This window comes from Mustela erminea, chromosome 20 (genome assembly GCF_009829155.1).
Source record: "Mustela erminea isolate mMusErm1 chromosome 20, mMusErm1.Pri, whole genome shotgun sequence".
NCBI classification, from domain to species: Eukaryota; Metazoa; Chordata; class Mammalia; order Carnivora; family Mustelidae; genus Mustela; species Mustela erminea.
This window is the reverse complement of record NC_045633.1, coordinates 28,130,055-28,146,228: the sequence shown is the minus strand read 5'-3', so window position 1 is coordinate 28,146,228 and position 16,174 is coordinate 28,130,055. Positions and strand designations below refer to the sequence as shown.

The 16,174-nt window shown below is 50.3% G+C and overlaps 1 protein-coding gene across 6 annotated transcripts in view; it reads left to right on the top strand.

The window, feature by feature from the left end:
• The window catches only part of RADIL (Rap associating with DIL domain), a 66,303-nt gene that overhangs the window by 20,903 nt on the left and 29,226 nt on the right, over positions 1 to 16,174 (top strand). The gene's annotated exons all lie outside the window — the stretch shown is intronic.

Sequence of the window (16,174 nt, the reverse complement as noted above, 5' to 3'; positions counted from 1 at the left end):
AGACAAAAAAAAAAAAAAAAAGGACAGGGGTAACAGTTTTGAACGTGAGAGGTTGGCAAGCTCCTATAAAGGGCTAGATAGTAAATATTTTCAGCTTCGTGAGGCCATACGGTCTCTGTCTCAACTGCTTAACCTTGGCTTTGTGGAGTGCAAGCGGCCACAATATGTACGCAGATGGCGGGGGCTGGATTTGTTACCATCCCCCACCGGCCAGTGTTGGTCATCCCTGATCTATTGGACATCTGTTAGAGCACCTTCCAGCCAACTATTGGAAAGTGTGTATCATTCTCAAATAAGCCCTGGACGTGTGCAAAAATTAGCCTCCTACTTGATCAGAAAATAAGACTCTGCATATTACAGAATGTCAGATTCATAGAGCATAGTCTCTGATTACAAAACAGGTTTTATTTTATTCAATAACAAATAGCATAGAGAAGAGTTTCCTAAAGAAGATGCCAAAAAATGACTGAAACCATTAAAGACTGATGCACAGAATCTCTTAATTGTCATAAATAATGAAGAGTGAAAAGTAAAAAACAAGCCTGCGCAGGGAGATTATAGAATACATAAAGCTGCCAAATGATTACTATCTGGACTGTATCAAGGGTGCCAGAAACAGTCTGTTCAAGATGAAACTCCCCAGTAAAACATGGGCAAGAGAAGTACATAGGCTTCTCAGAAGAGGAGCTAGGAATGCAGTCAGCACAGAAAGATGCCCCATCTCCATAGCGGTGAGGAAACATGAGTTAAGACCACAGCAACTGGTCCTACAGAACATCAGTCTGACAACATGCGGGCTTGTGGACGAGGGGGAGCTGAGGGAGCTCTAACATGGGACTGTGAAAGTGGGAAGTGCTCTCTGCCCCTTGGGAGACAGTTTGGACTTAACCAGCACCATTGGCCTGGTCATGCATGTCTCTGCCACCAGGCTGTGTGGCATTGCTGTGGTACCTTTTACTGGTCCCCCGAACCTTAAAGGTGCCTTTCTGTGGGCCGCCTCTGCAGCTGCCTCCAGAGTGCTACACGCCTCCAGTTTTCCTCCAGTGTGCATGTAAATGGCGCTTTCTACATATGCCGTGGTGTCAGAAGAGTCGGAAGCACTCTCCTAGAGACTCTGTTCCATGGATCACCAGGAGACACGTACAGGAGTGTTGGGAGCAGCATTTTGTAATAGCTTAAAGCTTGAAATAACCCACAAACCCATAAATGGGGGAATGGATAGATGGTGGTGTCTTCATGCAACGAACAGCATAGAGCTGTGAGGTCAAATGAGCCGTAGCTCCATGCATCAGCGTAGAGCTAGCTTGTAACCTGGAGTAAACAAGACAATTGCAGAAAAATAGTGGGGTACAAAGTAGAGCAGTATAACTTAGGGATACAAAACTGCATGATCCAACCGTAAAAGGGAACGTTAATCACAGAATCCGGGGTAGTGCTTCCCTTTGGTGAGATGAGAGGTTGGGAGAGACAGGGAGGTGTAGTTTCAAGAACACAGTGAGCCTAGAAATGTTCTGCCTTTTTCAGGTTAGGTGGTGGATGAAGCAGTGTTCGTTTTATTGTTGGTCTAAGTTATAAATGCTCTCAGACGTGTGACTATTCTGTGGTCAAAACCCCAGTACCACAGTGGTCTCTTTGAAGTGTCAGGAGCTGCATTAGGTAACGAGCTGAGCCCGAGACAGGTTTCTTTTCTTTCTACTGGCAGCGGTAGTCGGGGTCATCACAGCTGCCGCTATGTTCAGCCCCACCCTTCTAGATCATGCCTGCAGTCCAGAAGGTCCCCTCCAGCGTGGGATGATCCCAAGGCCACTGCCATCACATCAGCATTTGAAGCAGGAAGAGGGGGCCAGGCAAAGGTGTCTTTGCCAACCGTATCCTCCTCCTGTGGAACTTTCCTAGAAGTCCCAGTGGGAACATGCCGTCCTCACTCACTGGCCGGACCTTTGTCGCGTGGCCCTGACGATCTGCAGAGAAGACCGGGAAAGGTAGTTTTTGTGAGCTGGGCGTGTTACCTCGTCGTTGCTCACCGTGCTGCTGTTAGGGAGGAGGAGAGGATGGGTCCTGCCCGGCACTGACGGCCGTCTCCCACACAGCACTCAGATACGTAGACGTTCAAACACTTCCAAGTAACTCAGGGATCAAGAAAGACTTCAGTGTGGATCAGAACTTGGGGGAGGCAGCTGATGTGGGATTTGGAAGGAGGGGGATAGCTTTTTTTTTTTTAAGATTTTATTTTATTTTATTAAGATTTTATTTATTTATTTGACAGATCACAAGTAGGCAGAGAGGCTGGCAGAGAGAGGGGGGAAAGCAGGCTCCCCTCTGAGCAGAGAGCCAGATGCGGGGCTCGATCCCAGGACCATGAGATCATGACCCGAGCCAAAGGCAGAGGCTTTAACCCACTGAGCCACCCGGGTGCCCCCAAGATTGTATTTATTTTAGAGTCCTAGCACAAGTAGGGGGAGGGGCAGAGAGTCTCTCAAGCAGACTCCGTGCTAAGCGTGGAGCCGGACACGGGACTCAGTCTCATGACCCTAGGATCATGACCAGAGCCGAAACCAAGAGTCAGACGCTCAACTGACTGAGCCACGCAGGCGCCCCCAAGGAGGGCCATTGCTTTACATGCTTATACTGAATGAAGCCCGGACACTGGTGAGCTCCCCGCCTACTGCGTCAGGTACAAATACATGTCTAATAGCCTCCGTGAGAGAAGCAGGTAAACAGTACAGAGCAGAAAGCAAACAGAAAACGCGCAGGGGAGAGGATCAATAAAATGAAAAGTAGGTTCTTTGGAAAGACTGGTGGTGCAAGCTGGCAGTAGTGCGTGAGCAAAGACTGAACTCCTGGACAGTCTTCCTGGCGGAGAGAGTGAGGGGGAGAGAGTGAGCAGTTCGGACGCACGCCCAGACCCAGCCCGCCGTGTGGACCCCAGACCCTGCGTCTGAACAGGCCAGTTCTTCCTCACGCTGAGGACAAGATTATTCCAATACTGCTCCCCCGAGAGCTCCAGAGGACAGAAGGAGAAGCAGCAGTTTACGAAGCCCGAGCCAGAGAATGTAAGGGGGGGAAAGCGGGGAGGGTCTCTCCGGTGGGCCCTCCAGCATGGCGAGCCCGGGGCTTTGGTTTCTCGCTGCACCCCTGCTCTTGCTGCCTGGAACCAACCGACGCTTTCAGGACCAGAGTAGCTTCAGAAACCCCCACCTCTGGGTTCTTTTTGGTCAGAGGTTGGCTGAACAGTTTCTTTCTCAGTTGTGTGTGCCCCGCGCGGCCAGTGTCTGTCGTCTTCAGCAGCAATGCTGTCCTTGTCCACAGTCAGCTGACTGGTCCTGATTAGATTGTTGTATTTTAGGGAACAAACATCTCTCTTGGGGCGCCTGGGTGGCTCAGTGGGTTAAAGCCTCTGCCTTCTGCTCCGGTCATGATCCCTGGTTATTGGGATCGAGCCCCACATCGGGCTCCCCTCCCCCGCTCTGCCGCCTTCTCTCCCTACATGGGATCCCTATCTGTCAAGTAGATAAATAAAATCTTTTTAAAAAACCACGTCTCTTAATGCTAACAAATTCACTCATGTATAATTTTCCATAAATCTGCTCACATGATAGAAACTTTTTTGTGCCACGGAATTCTGCCATCTCACATCAGTGCCTCCGCCGTTGTGATGCTTCCTGATTTCCCTGGTAATAACGTGGTATGGGCCTGTGTTCATTTTCTCTTGCCATAGGATAGCGTTCTGTAAGCACGGCACCCAGTCCTCAGCTCCTGGGTTGGAAGTCTGTTGTGGTGTGGCTGGGATCTCCAGGCACCGTAAGGTCAAATCCAAGACGTCACCCAGGCTAAGCTCGTGTCAGGAGGCTCAGCCTTCCTGTTGGCAGAATTTGTTTCCTCGCAGTCAGAGGACTGAGGTTCCCACTTCCCTGCTGGCCCCCATCTCCTTTCCACATGGCCCCCCACCCCTGCAGGTCAGCAGTGTTGGACCAGCCCTCCCTTGTTCTTCGAATCTTTGCCTTCCTCTTGGCTTTTACCCCCACCCCCAGATAATCTCCCTTTAGATGAACCCAGAGTGAACTGATCAGTCCCATCTGCAAAAACCTCTTTTGCCCTAAAGCAGACCATCACTCAGGGCGTGACGGTTTCCACGTGGACGGGTTCCTCCGCGTTCAGGGGAGGTGACGCTACAAGGGCAAGGGTCGTGGGGGGTCATCTTCGGTCTGGCTACCCGAGATCCACTTCTATAACCGTAGCAATGGCAGAACGTTCCCACCCCTCCAGGCCCCACAGCCTCATGCCGTCATGTGTCCGTTCAAGTGCAAATGCTTGTCGGGTACATCGTGGGAGTCGGGCGCGGAGCAGGGGCCCAAGTCCGTCCAGTAAGCACAGCCCCCAGATGCAGGGCGCCAGCCTCCCCACCTGCCGGCCTGTGGGACCGGAGGCCCCCGGCAGGCCGTGGCTGGCCAGGTGCAGGACAAGGATCCCGGTGCTCCGGGTTAGAAAGAGGCGGTGGACAGCGAGGCGGAGTCGCTGGCGGTGTTTGAAATCCAGCCAGGCAAACCGCAGCTGGAGTCTGTGGTTGCATTTCAAGGCCTGGAACGACTCCGCCTGCCGTTCGCTGGGCTCTGAGCCAGCCTCGCGTTTTCCTGAAAGTTGGGACTCCTCCGCAGCCCAGCGAGTGACTCCCTCTGGCCACAGCTAAGGCGGGGTCTCCTTGCCCGCCTAGCTCACTCTGCCTTTGTCTGAGCTGCTTGTGCTTGGGCACCTGGAGGCCCAACCTGGCCGGGACCCCAGGGGCCTTCACCTGTCACATAGACCCCCGCCACAGACCACGCTCCTGACATGGCCCTTCTCCGCTTCCAGCTTCTGCTGAGATGTGCAGGTGCTCGCGAGCTGCGCCCCTGGGTGGGTGGGGAGAACGGCTGAGGGGCATCCCGAGTTGGTCTCTCCACAGGGGCTTTGTGTGGCCCAGCGCTCAGACCTTCAGGCCCTTCGGAGGCGCCGAAAGAGGCTTGAGCGGGACAGTGAGCCTCGTCTCTGTGCCACACTCCGAGGCGGGGTCTGACTCTCGGCCTCCTCCGTCTGCGGGGAGGCTGAGCATTTGCTGTCCTGCAGCCGGGCTCCCTGTGGACTCTGAGCTCTTTGCTCTCCTCTCGGCCTCTCGAGGCGGGGAGCCAGCGGAAAGCAGGTGGCTTCTGCTGAGTGGTCCGATCGGGCCCTTCGGTTACAGGTCCTGCTTCCGCACGACCAGGCCCCCTTCCAGGCTGCTGGGGGCACATCCCCCGTGTCCTCGTGAGCCTCCGCTGCCGCCCGCTCCGAGTCCGGATGCCTGGGACACGCCGCTCCCAGCCGTTTCTGCTTCCTCGGAGGCACTTTGGGGAAGTGCTCACTCTCTTACGAGCCCTTACAACAGCGTCTTTCCTGCCCGCCTTCCTCTGACTAGCCTGCTGAAGGCCGTCGGGGCTCTTTCTGCCGTGCTCCCCGGATTCTTCCGGCTTCCACCCTCTGCCCGACTCTGGAGTACCTTCCCCGTTGTACGTGTCGGTCACAGCAGTGCCTCACTTCGCAGCGCACAAGTCCATTGTCATCTGTGCAACAAACAGCTGCGCATCTAATGCCTTCTAGTGAGGCACTAGAAGGGAGGCTGGCACCGGGTAGCAGGATCCTCGCTCACTTGGCGGCTCCGGGCTCTCAAGCCCATGGGCTACTGGCAACATGGCGTTCCTTGGGGTCGCAGGACTGAGGTCCCCATCTGACCTCTGCCTTGCCTTCTGCTAGCTGTTAACCAGGGACCCCTTCCAGCCCCACAGTGGAGCACCCCCTTGTTCAAACCCTTCTCAGAGGTCAGGTTTCTGTTTTCTGTGACTGGCTGGAGAAAACTCCTTGCTTTGAAGGCACTCACGTTAGGTCGGGCCCGCTGGATTGTCCTTGTGTCTTAAGATCAACCCGGTCGGGGCCTCACTCAGATCTACAGAATCTCTTGGCCCTCGAACACAACGATGGGAGTAATCCTAGGAGGTGGAGGTGATGGGCGTCGTCTTAGAGTCCGGCCTTCCTCAGTGGTCTTCTGTAGTTTCTCTGCGCTTGGGCAGTCTGGTGCAGATCCTACTGAAGCAGGCACACGCACAGGGTTTGGGTCAAAGTCTGTTGTTTTTAGGAATGGGATCGCATACTTGATTTTCCTGCCAAACTCCTTCTACGTCTTTTTTTTTTTTGGAAGATTTTATTTATTTGTCAGAGATGGAGAAACTCCCCCCCCACACACATCTATTACAGTTCCCATTCATTCACTTTAGGATTTAAAGAATATTCCACGGTGTGGATGGAGTGCTGTGTATGTTTTGGGATCATTAAGAACAATTTCACAATACAGGACTGTGCATGACTTACCACTAAAATAGATAATAATATGTATTACTTACCACTAAAATGAAAAGGACTTTTAGTTAAACCGGACACAATGCTTCACTATTACTTAGGATTCTTAGTTTCGTACTGCCCTAAAGAGCTCTAGTAAACCTAAAGATTTATTTAAATGTGGATTTTTTCTTTTTTTAAAGATTTTATTTATTTATTTGACAGAGATCACAAGTAGGCAGAGAGGCAGGCAGAGAGAAAGGAGGAAGCAGGCTCCCTGCTGAGCAGAGAGCCCGATGCGGGACTCGATCCCAGGACCCTGGGATCATGACCTGAGCCGAAGGCAGCGGCTTAACCCACTGAGCCACCCAGGTGCCTCATTAAATGTGGATTTTCATCAGTATTTGTTTTGCGCATACATGAAAAGATAAAGGCGAGTGAAATAAGTCCAGTGTCTGATTCTTCTTTTCAAGCCCGGGCCATGGACGTGCCCCTGTGCACACAGTTGCCTCTTGTCTGCCCTCGGGAGCACAGAGAGGGCCGCTCTGTGATCTCTGCGGCCTTCTTCCCAGCAGTTGGCATGAAATTCTGTGAGTTTTGTATGTGACAGCCCGCACTCATGCTCCTTCTTCAAATAATCCGTAACTGACTGAAATATTGTAGGATCTCCCCCGACCCCTGGCCTCGCGGGGAGTGACAACCAAGTTGTGGCCAGGCTGACCAGCCGTGTGCATACAGGACACCTTACCACTTTCAAAGATGCAAATAATGGCAAGAATTTGAAATGTAAAGAAAAGTTTATCTAGGAATGGATGACATGTTGACCCTGAGTGTATACATTCATTCATTCGTTTCGTAGATTGAAGAGGATATATGTTTAAAAACATTTACTTATTGGGATGCCTAGTGGCTCAGTTGGTTAAGTATACAACTCTTTCTTTCTTTCTTTCTTTCTTTCTTTCTTTCTTTCTTTCTTTCTTTCTTTCTTTCTTTTTTAAGATTTTATTTATTTACTTGAGAGATATAGAGAACAGAGGGAGAGTAAGAGAGAAAAGCAGGCTCCCTGCTGAGCAGGGAACCCAGTGCAGGGCTTGATCCCAGGACGCGAAGGCAGATGCTGAACCGACTGAGCCACCCAGACCCCCCCAAAGCGTACAACTCTTGATCTCAGCTGGGGTCTTGATCTTGGCTTGGGTCTTGATTGCAGGGTCATGAGTTCAAGCCCCACGTTGTGCTCTGTGCTGGGTATGGAGCTTACTTGAAAAAAAAATTATTTTCACCAAAGTTACATAGGTGCACAGTTAAGGCAGTCAAAACAAAACCATAGGGGTGCCTGGGTAGCTCAGTGGGTTGGGCCTCTGCCTTCGGCTCAGGTCATAATCTCAGGGTCCTGGGATCAAGTCTCTGCTGAGCAGAGAGCCTGCTTCCTCCTCTCTCTCTCCACCTGCCTCTCTGCCTACTTCTGATCTCTCTCTGTCAAATAAATTAAAAATAAAAAAATTATTTAAAAAAATAGAAAAATAAAAACAAAACCACAAAGACCACACGTGGATTTCCCTGCCCCAGCCTGCCCTTCTTCCCAATTTTGCACTCCTCCAAGGAAATCATTCTCATCGGTGAACTATTTCTTTCTAGTCATTTAATTCCATTAATTCCACAGCTTAAAATAACAAGCCTATCCTACTACTACTTGATTTTTTTTTAAGTTTTGGGCACATGTAGTGACTTCCTACCGTGAAGGCGGGAATGGCTCTTGTTCAAACGTCCAGCTGCCGTGCGCACTCCCGTGCAGTCAGTCCGAGCGGTGGTTGGATTAGGAACCAGGGTGCACTTTTCCTTCCTGCCCAACCTTTAGTTTCTTTTGAAATTAATTATCGTCATTATTGTTTGTTTTTTTCTTGGTACTTCTCGCTAATGCAGTATTCCCTAGATCTCTGCCAATTACCTTATTTCAAGATGCTCAGGTATCTGGGGACGCCGGAGTGGGTCAGTTAGTTAAGCATTTGTCTTCAGCTCAGGTCATGATCCCAGGGTCCTGGGATCGAGTCCCACATTTGGCTCTCTGCTCAGTGGCAAGTCTGTTTCTCCCTGTGTCCCTCCCCTGCCTTTCTCTCAAATAAATAAATATATACACATCTTTTTAAAAATCAAGAATATATATATTAAAGAAAAAGATGAAAAGATGCTCGGACATATGGCATATTTGATCGGCTCCAGCGTTTTGGAGTCTCCTGCCTTATTTCAGTCTGGGCTGGCTGTCCCTGAAGCCTGTAGCCATGGTTCGCATGCCTCTCCCTGGGGAGGGACCCCCTGTTTCTCCTGGTTCTCCCTTCCTTGTTCTAGGTTATACGCCTCTCTCTTGGTGGGGTGTCTCCCCGGTGGCTTCCTGAGAAAGTGCGCATGGGAATTAAAATTGCTTAAGACCCTGTATGTCTCAAAAGATCATTATCTTGCTTAATGCTCAATATTTATCTGGATGTAGAGTTGAAAACAACGTTCTTCCTAGAACTTTGACGGTGTTGGCCCATTTCTGGTAACTTCCAGTGCCCCTCTGAAAAGCTGCTGGATACTGTGTTTCCTCACCCCTCATGCTCATGGCTTTCTTCTCCTTCTGGAAGCACATAATTTCTTTATGTGCCTCAGCCTTGCCCTGAACGGTGACCTGTGTGCCTTGGGAGGGTGTATTTGGACTCTGGTGTTAGTCTTACCTTTTCATTTAAAAAATTATGGTTGCGTATCTTGACCCTTCATGCATTTTTATTATTTTTTTAATTTTTTAATTTTTATTTATTTGTCAGAGAGAGAGAGAGAGCACACAAGCAGGCAGAGCAGCAGGCAGAGGCAGAGAGAGAGGCAGTCTCTCTGCTGAGCAAGGAGCCTGATGCGGGACTTGATCCCAGCACCCTGGGATCATGACCTGAGCCAAAGGCAGCCACTTAGCCGACTGAGCCACCCAGGCGTCCCCCTTCATGCATTTTTAATCTCTCTTATGTGTTGGACTTTGGATGGGCCATTTTAGTCTAAAAACTCGTGATCTTCAGTTCTGAAAAGCTATGTTACTGCCTTGATGATTTCTTTTGGCTCTTCTGTTATTCAAGTCCTGGATCTGTTTTTCTGATTTTTGGTCTCCTAGTTTCTCATCTTTGTCTTTTTGCTCCACTTTCAAAGCAGCAGCCTCCACCATCTCTTCCAGCCCGCGGTGAGCGCTGAGCAAAGGGAGCTCATTCCAGGGCAGCAGTGGGGGGCGGTGGAGATGCAGAATGGGGGCGGGTTGAGGCGGGAGTGACCCTTCTCTGGGGGCAGGCTTCCTTAAGAGAGACGGGACTGCTCTGCTTTGGTAGGAGGAACTGCTTCTGCCTCTGGACCCAGGGGACGCCCACTGGCTGTGGCTGGAGCGGAAAGTGGCCCGGTGTCAGCCACGTCTGTGTGCTAGCTGTCACGTGTCGCTCGGTCCTTCCTGAGAGAAGACTTAGCGCCATCTCATCATCTTGGGGGAACCAGACAGGGCCTTGGGTTCAGCTAAATAACATTCTTGCTTCTGCCACACCGCTGTTTTTTTGCCACGGTTCTGGAAGGCTCTTCACAGTCAGTCTGTCTGTCACTGATTGACAAATGGCTTGAGCATTTTATCTACTCGGTTATCCATGATCTTAATTGAGTTATTAGTTCCTTCTAAAGAGGGGATGTTACTTCCTCACTGAGGCTCGAATTAATGTGAGAGGGTCCAGGTTTTACCACGGAAATAATGCTCATCAGTGCTTTAAAATGCAGTGTCTCGGAGGCGGGGAGGGGGTACCTGGGGACGGGCATGAAGGAGGGCACGGGACGGAAGGGGCGCTGGGTGTTCCGTGCAACTGACGAATCCCTGACCTCTACCTCTGAAACTAATGCTATACTGTATGGTAATTAACTGTATTTAAGTAAAATAGAATAAAATTTTTTAAAAATGCAGTTTCTCTGCTTAAAAAATGACATTCCTATTGTCGAAAATTTGGAAAAGAGAGAAAGTATAAAGAAGAGACTAAAAATCACCTAAATGTCCCCGCCTATCGTTCCAGGCTCAGTGTCGTATTTACTTTCTTACACAACTAAATATACGTAGTTCTATCCGTTTTTTTAAAATGGGCATTTCATTATATATTTTGTGTTCTTTATATGCCCTTTTTATAAACTTTTATTTATTTGCTCATATTGGGAACATAATTTTTTAAAAGATTTTATTTATTTATGTGACAGAGATCACAAGTAGGCAGAGAGGCAGGCAGAGAGAAAGGAGGAAGCGGGCCCCCTGCTGAGCAGAGAGCCCGATGTGGGACTCGATCCCAGGACCCTGAGATCATGACCTGAGCTGAAGGCAGAGGCTTAACCCACTGAGCCACCCAGGCGCGCCCCAGGGAACACAATTTTTAATGTTGGTGAGTGATACCTGCCATATCTCTATTGGAGTTAAGAATAGTTCCCATTCTTGTTCATAAATAAGCTTATATAAGCATCCTTGTACATAAATGTTTGATTCCTTTCTGATTATTTCTGTAGGACAGCAGCCCAAAAGTAGAATTGCTTTGTGGAAGGAAGGAGGCGTCTCTAGATACTGCTTTGTCTCTCTCTGATAGTGGTAGAGCTAACATATCTTGAGAGCTATTTTTATTTTTTATTTTTAAAAAGACTTTATTTAGTTATTTGACAGAGACACAGCAAGAGAGCGAGCACCAGCAGGGTGAAGGAAGGGCAGAGGAAGAAGCAGGCTCCCTGCTGAGCGGGGATCCCGATGTGGGGCTCGATCCCAGGACCCTGGGATCATGACCTGAGCTGAAGGCAGATGCTTAAACACTGAGACACCGAGGCGCCCCTCAAGAGCTACTTTTAAAGCTGGGGGTGGATCAGGGCCACTTTCTGTCCCCACCAGCAGTTTCTGAGAATGCGCATCTCCGTACCCTCAGCATCGCGTGATTCCGTCATTTAAAATTGTCTGCTGGGGGCGCCTGGGTGGCTCAGTGGGTTAAGCCTCTGCCTTTGGCTCAGGTCATGATCTCAGAGTTCTGGGATCAAGTCCCGCATCGGGCTCTCTGCTCGGCAGGGAGCCTGCTTCCTCCTCCTCTCTCTCTCTCTCTCTCTCTCTCACCCCCCCGTGCCTACTTGTCATCTCTCTCTGTTAAATAAATAAAATCTTAAAAAAATAATAATAAAATAAAATAAAATAAAATTGTCTGCTGGTTTGACAGGGGAACACGGTTTCTCAGGGCTGCAGTTTGTGTTCCCGGAGGATTTGCGAGGTTGACCGCTTTTATGATGTTTATCAAGTGTTTATATTTCTCATTCCAAGCACCGGTGTGCTTGGTTTTGAGATACTGCAAGCACGTGAGAGCAGACACAGATTAATGTGCTGAACTATTAGTGTCCGTCTGACCCCGCTGAAGGGATAGGGCTGCTACAGAGATCCGGGGGGCGGGGGCACGTTGTTCCCGTGGAAGTTTTCCTGGATCCTCCCAGGGTACATGGAGAGAAAGTCAGGGAGCTCAGGACATCTGCATTTTCCCCGGGAATCGAGTCCCTGGGTCACCGGCAGGAAGCAAGCATTTGGCAGCTCCTTGGGGAGAGAGCTGGCGGTGCGCGGTGGCAGTGGAGCCGGGGGCAGCGGAGGCCGCAGGGCTGGCAGTGGACGGTGGGCGCCCACTGCGGACAGCCTGCGTGTGCCCAGGAGGGAGCAGACATGACTCAGCCCCTCCTGGTGGCAGCCCGTTTTCAGAACCGCTGGGGTAGACTAGGCTGGTGTAGACAGCTACTGTGAGTGGTCTCTGTGCCGTGTGCCTGGCTTCTGGGGTCCCCAGGGTCTCCTCCAGGGCCCCCCTGCCAGCCAGGTTGGGTCCTCTCTGCCCTGGAGAGGCCAGGGTGGGGTATGTGTGGCGGCAGTTGGGGAGGGGACCGTGAGCAGGTGAGGGCGGAGAGCACGAGGGCTGGCCTCGGGGAAAGCGGTATGAGGCCAGTACTGCCCAGCCGAGCTGTGCCTGGAGGACAGGCGTGTCCCCGCATGTCCGGGTGCATCCCTGCTGGCTTGGCTCCTGGGCGGGTCATGCTGTGCCGTCCCCATCAGGTCACTCTGACTCAGCCCTCGCCTTTCCCTCTCTTAAGTCCCTGTCCTGATTTCCTCCCGTCCGCCTTCCCGCCCTTCAGTGATAGCAGCCCTGCGGTTTTGCCTACGCAGTAGTGTCGTTTCAGCTGTTTTGAGAGTGTGGGTCTTTGGGAAGAGGATTTGCGGAGACCCTTCCTCAGCGTCCCAGGCGTCCCGAGCACTGTGCTGTGTCTGTGGAAAGGATCGCATGGCGTAGGCTCGTAGTCTCTGGATTTGGTGCCTGTGATTGATTGCTTTTTGTGTGTTAAATCCACCTTGCGTTCTGGCATAAATCCCGCTCAGTGGTGATGTACCCTCCTTTTTATCTCTTGCCGGATTTGGTTTTCCATTGTCTTGCTGGAGACTTTTATGTCTCTGGCCTTGCTTTTGTTGTTGTTGTTGGTTTTTTTTTTTTTTTTTTTTTTTTTTTTTTTTTTTTTTTTGCTTAATATCCTATTCTGAAGACGTGCTCACATTGCTGCTTAGGGAAGCGGGTCCCTCGTTATCATTGCGGCACAGTACTGCGACGTGTGAGTGCGCACGGTTTGTGCGGCCATTCTCTTGCTGACACACACTCGGCTTGTTTCCAGGCTGGGCTCAGTCGGGTGATGCTGCTGGGCCCGTGTTGTGATGACGCGTGCGCTTCTGTCAAGTCTGCACCTGGGAGGGGCGCCTGGGGGTGCTCAGGCGGTCGGGCGTCCGCCTTTGGCTTAGGTCATGATCCTGGGGTCCCAGAGTCGAGCCCCACATCAAGCTCCCTGCTCGGTGGGGCGCCTGCTTCTCACTCTGCCCCTCCTCCTTCTCGTGCTCTTTCAAATAAGTAAATAAAGTGTGCACCTGGCGCTGGAGTCGGGGCCGGGGGCAGTGGGCACGCGCACGTCCCGCGGCTAGAGATGCTGCTCAACCTTTTTCTCCTAAGTGTGCCTGCTTCTTCTCCCTCCCACCGGCGGTGTGGGAGTCCCAGCTGTTCCGTTTTCTCTCTCACACTCGGTGTGGCCTGTCTTCTCCATTTTAGCTCTTCTCACAGTGGTACGGTGGTACTGCTTTGTGGTTTTAATTTGTAAATCTGATGATTAATGAGGCTAACCACATTTTCCTATGTTTAAAGACCATTCGGGATACTCTTACCTTGCAGTACCTGTTCAAAGTCTCGCCTACTTATCGGTTGGGTTCTCTGCCTTTTTCGTATTGATTTTGGAGACAAGTCTTTTTCCAATGTGTGTCCTGCAAATGTCTCCTCTTACTCTGCACTTGGCCTCTGGATTCTTCTGAAGAGAAGTTCATAGTACAATGACTGTGTCAGAAAAGCAGAAACCACCCCAGATGGGGAGGGGAACTCAGGTCTCCGGTCCTGCCATATCCCTTTATGAGACCCTCCAGGTCCCACTCAGTAATGGGTCAGGAGTTATTTCTCAAAGAAGAAGCCATGCTCCCAACCCCAGAGTGGCCGCAGATTCTCCCGGGGCTGTCGGATCCCCAGAGTCGGGGCAGCTTGCCTGCAGCCCAGACTCGCTGCCCATCCTCCTCTTGCTCTGGTCTCCACTGAAACTTGGCCCCTGTGGGTTTAGTCGCTCACTGAGGTGTGCTCTTAAGGGCGGGAGTGGGTGTTCAGAGAGGGAGGCCTCCTCCTGTGGCTCCCACAGGAGGTTATTTTATGTTCTGGAAACAAGGGAAGGCCGGTCTTTTTCAGATTCAGGAAGACAGTCTACTTCTCTTGGTAAGTAAGGCTCAGATTGAATCAGGGGTTCAAGCTTCTCTGCGTCATTGGAGCCCACCCTGCTTTCCCTCTTCCAAATGTTAGGGACCCTCTTTTTCCCAGTCAGTGTCTTAACTTACACACGGGAAACTTGGTGAGGCTGTGAATTCAGTTTTCGCTGTTATTCCACAAACCACACAGTTAAACTTTATATCCGATTTTTAGTTTGGTTGACAAAAGAAACATTCTTTTAGAGTCCCTCCGAAACTTTCTTGTTTCTCTGAGCAATGTGAGCGTCCTGTTGGAGAGCTGTACTTGTCAGGGTCTGTAACCTCACGGAGGACTGCATCCGTGGGCAGTCTTCCCTTTGTGAGCAACGCCTTCCCCCCCACGCAAGAAGTCTTCGTGTGCCCAGCGTCATGAACATCTTGGCCTGTGTTTTATCCTGAGTGCTTTCTTGTTCTGCCTCCGTGTCTAGATCTGTAATCCATCAGGAGTTAATTTTTGTGGATGGTGTGAGGTAGGGGTCGTGATTCATGTTTTTTCCGTATGGAGATGCAGTTGGCTCAGTATCATTTATTGAGAAGACCATCCTTCCTGTGGATGTGAGGTTCTGTTCCAGGACTCTCATTTCTGTCCCAGTGCTCTGTTGGTCCATATACCGGTGCCCCATTCTCTCAGTTCTCGTAGCTTAAAACAGGTTCTTATCTGGTAGTACGAGTGTTCAGCGTTGTTGTTGGTCTTCAAGGCTACCTCAACCTTTGCATTGCCATATGCATTTTACCAGTTTGCATATACACACACATACATGCACAAACTCACTCATGCACACGTCCCTGTGCACACACGCACACACACACACACACACCCCTGCCGAGACCCTGTCTGCACTGCATTGGGCTTACACACCAATTTGGAGAGAACTGACCTTGTACACTCCATCAGCTTGGTATAAACCTTTCTATATGTCAAGACTTCTCTTTCGTCAGCGGTACTGTGCAGTTTTCAGCGTCGTGGTCCTGCACCTTATCTGATGGACTTACTCTGCAGTGCTTTTGTGTCATTACTTTTGCAGATCCTTTTCTCATTGTCTCTCCCGTGTGAAAACATGATGGGACGTGCACACCTGCCACATCTCCTCGCCTCACTAATTCTAGTAATTTGTCCATAAGATCCTTCCGCAGTTTCTGGAAACACGATCACAGTGTTTGCAAAATACTTATAATTTTCTTTCTTTCTTTTCCATTCTTAGACCTTTCCTTTGTTTTCCCTGACTTTTTTTTTTTTTAAAGATTTATTTATTTATTTGACAGAGAGAGATCACAAGTAGACAGAGAGGCAGGCAGAGAGAGAGAGGAAGGGAAGCAGGCTCCCTGCCGAGCAGAGAGCCCGATGCGGGACTCGATCCCAGGACCCTGAGATCATGACCTGAGCCGAAGGCAGGGGCCCAACCCACTGAGCCACCCAGGCACCCTGTTTTCCCTGACTTAATTATACTGCCCGGGGACCTCCAATGTGATGTTGAACAGAAACGGTCAGCAGCATCCTCATTTTCTTCCTGCTGGGGGAGGGGGCTCGGCACACATTTTGTTGAGAATTTTCTCTGCCAGTGGTCAGACTGGTCCTCAAAAGCTGTGCTAATGTATTTCCATCCACCTGCAGTATTAAACCTTTATGGGGTTTAATGTGAGAACAAAGTAGAATTAAATGCAGAATGCCCAGAAGAAGGCTGGCTATGTAGTAGGTAGGTGCTCCCCAAATTATCTGTAAGTTAGTTGTTCTTTTTTGTGTATTTTGAATACAAAACATTAACTTTAAGGATTGCTTGGTACCAAGAACTCCATCCCCTGCCTTTGCTAAGGTCAAAAAGGACATCCTAATTCAAGAGGACTCTCTTGAGCCCCCCTCTGCATTAGTTAAGAGTGTATCCCAACTGTTATTAAGGATTATTTAAAATCATTTAATTCCCCCAATTCTAGTAAAATTCCCTTACGCAGGACCGTTTTGTGGCCCTGTCCATTGCCAGT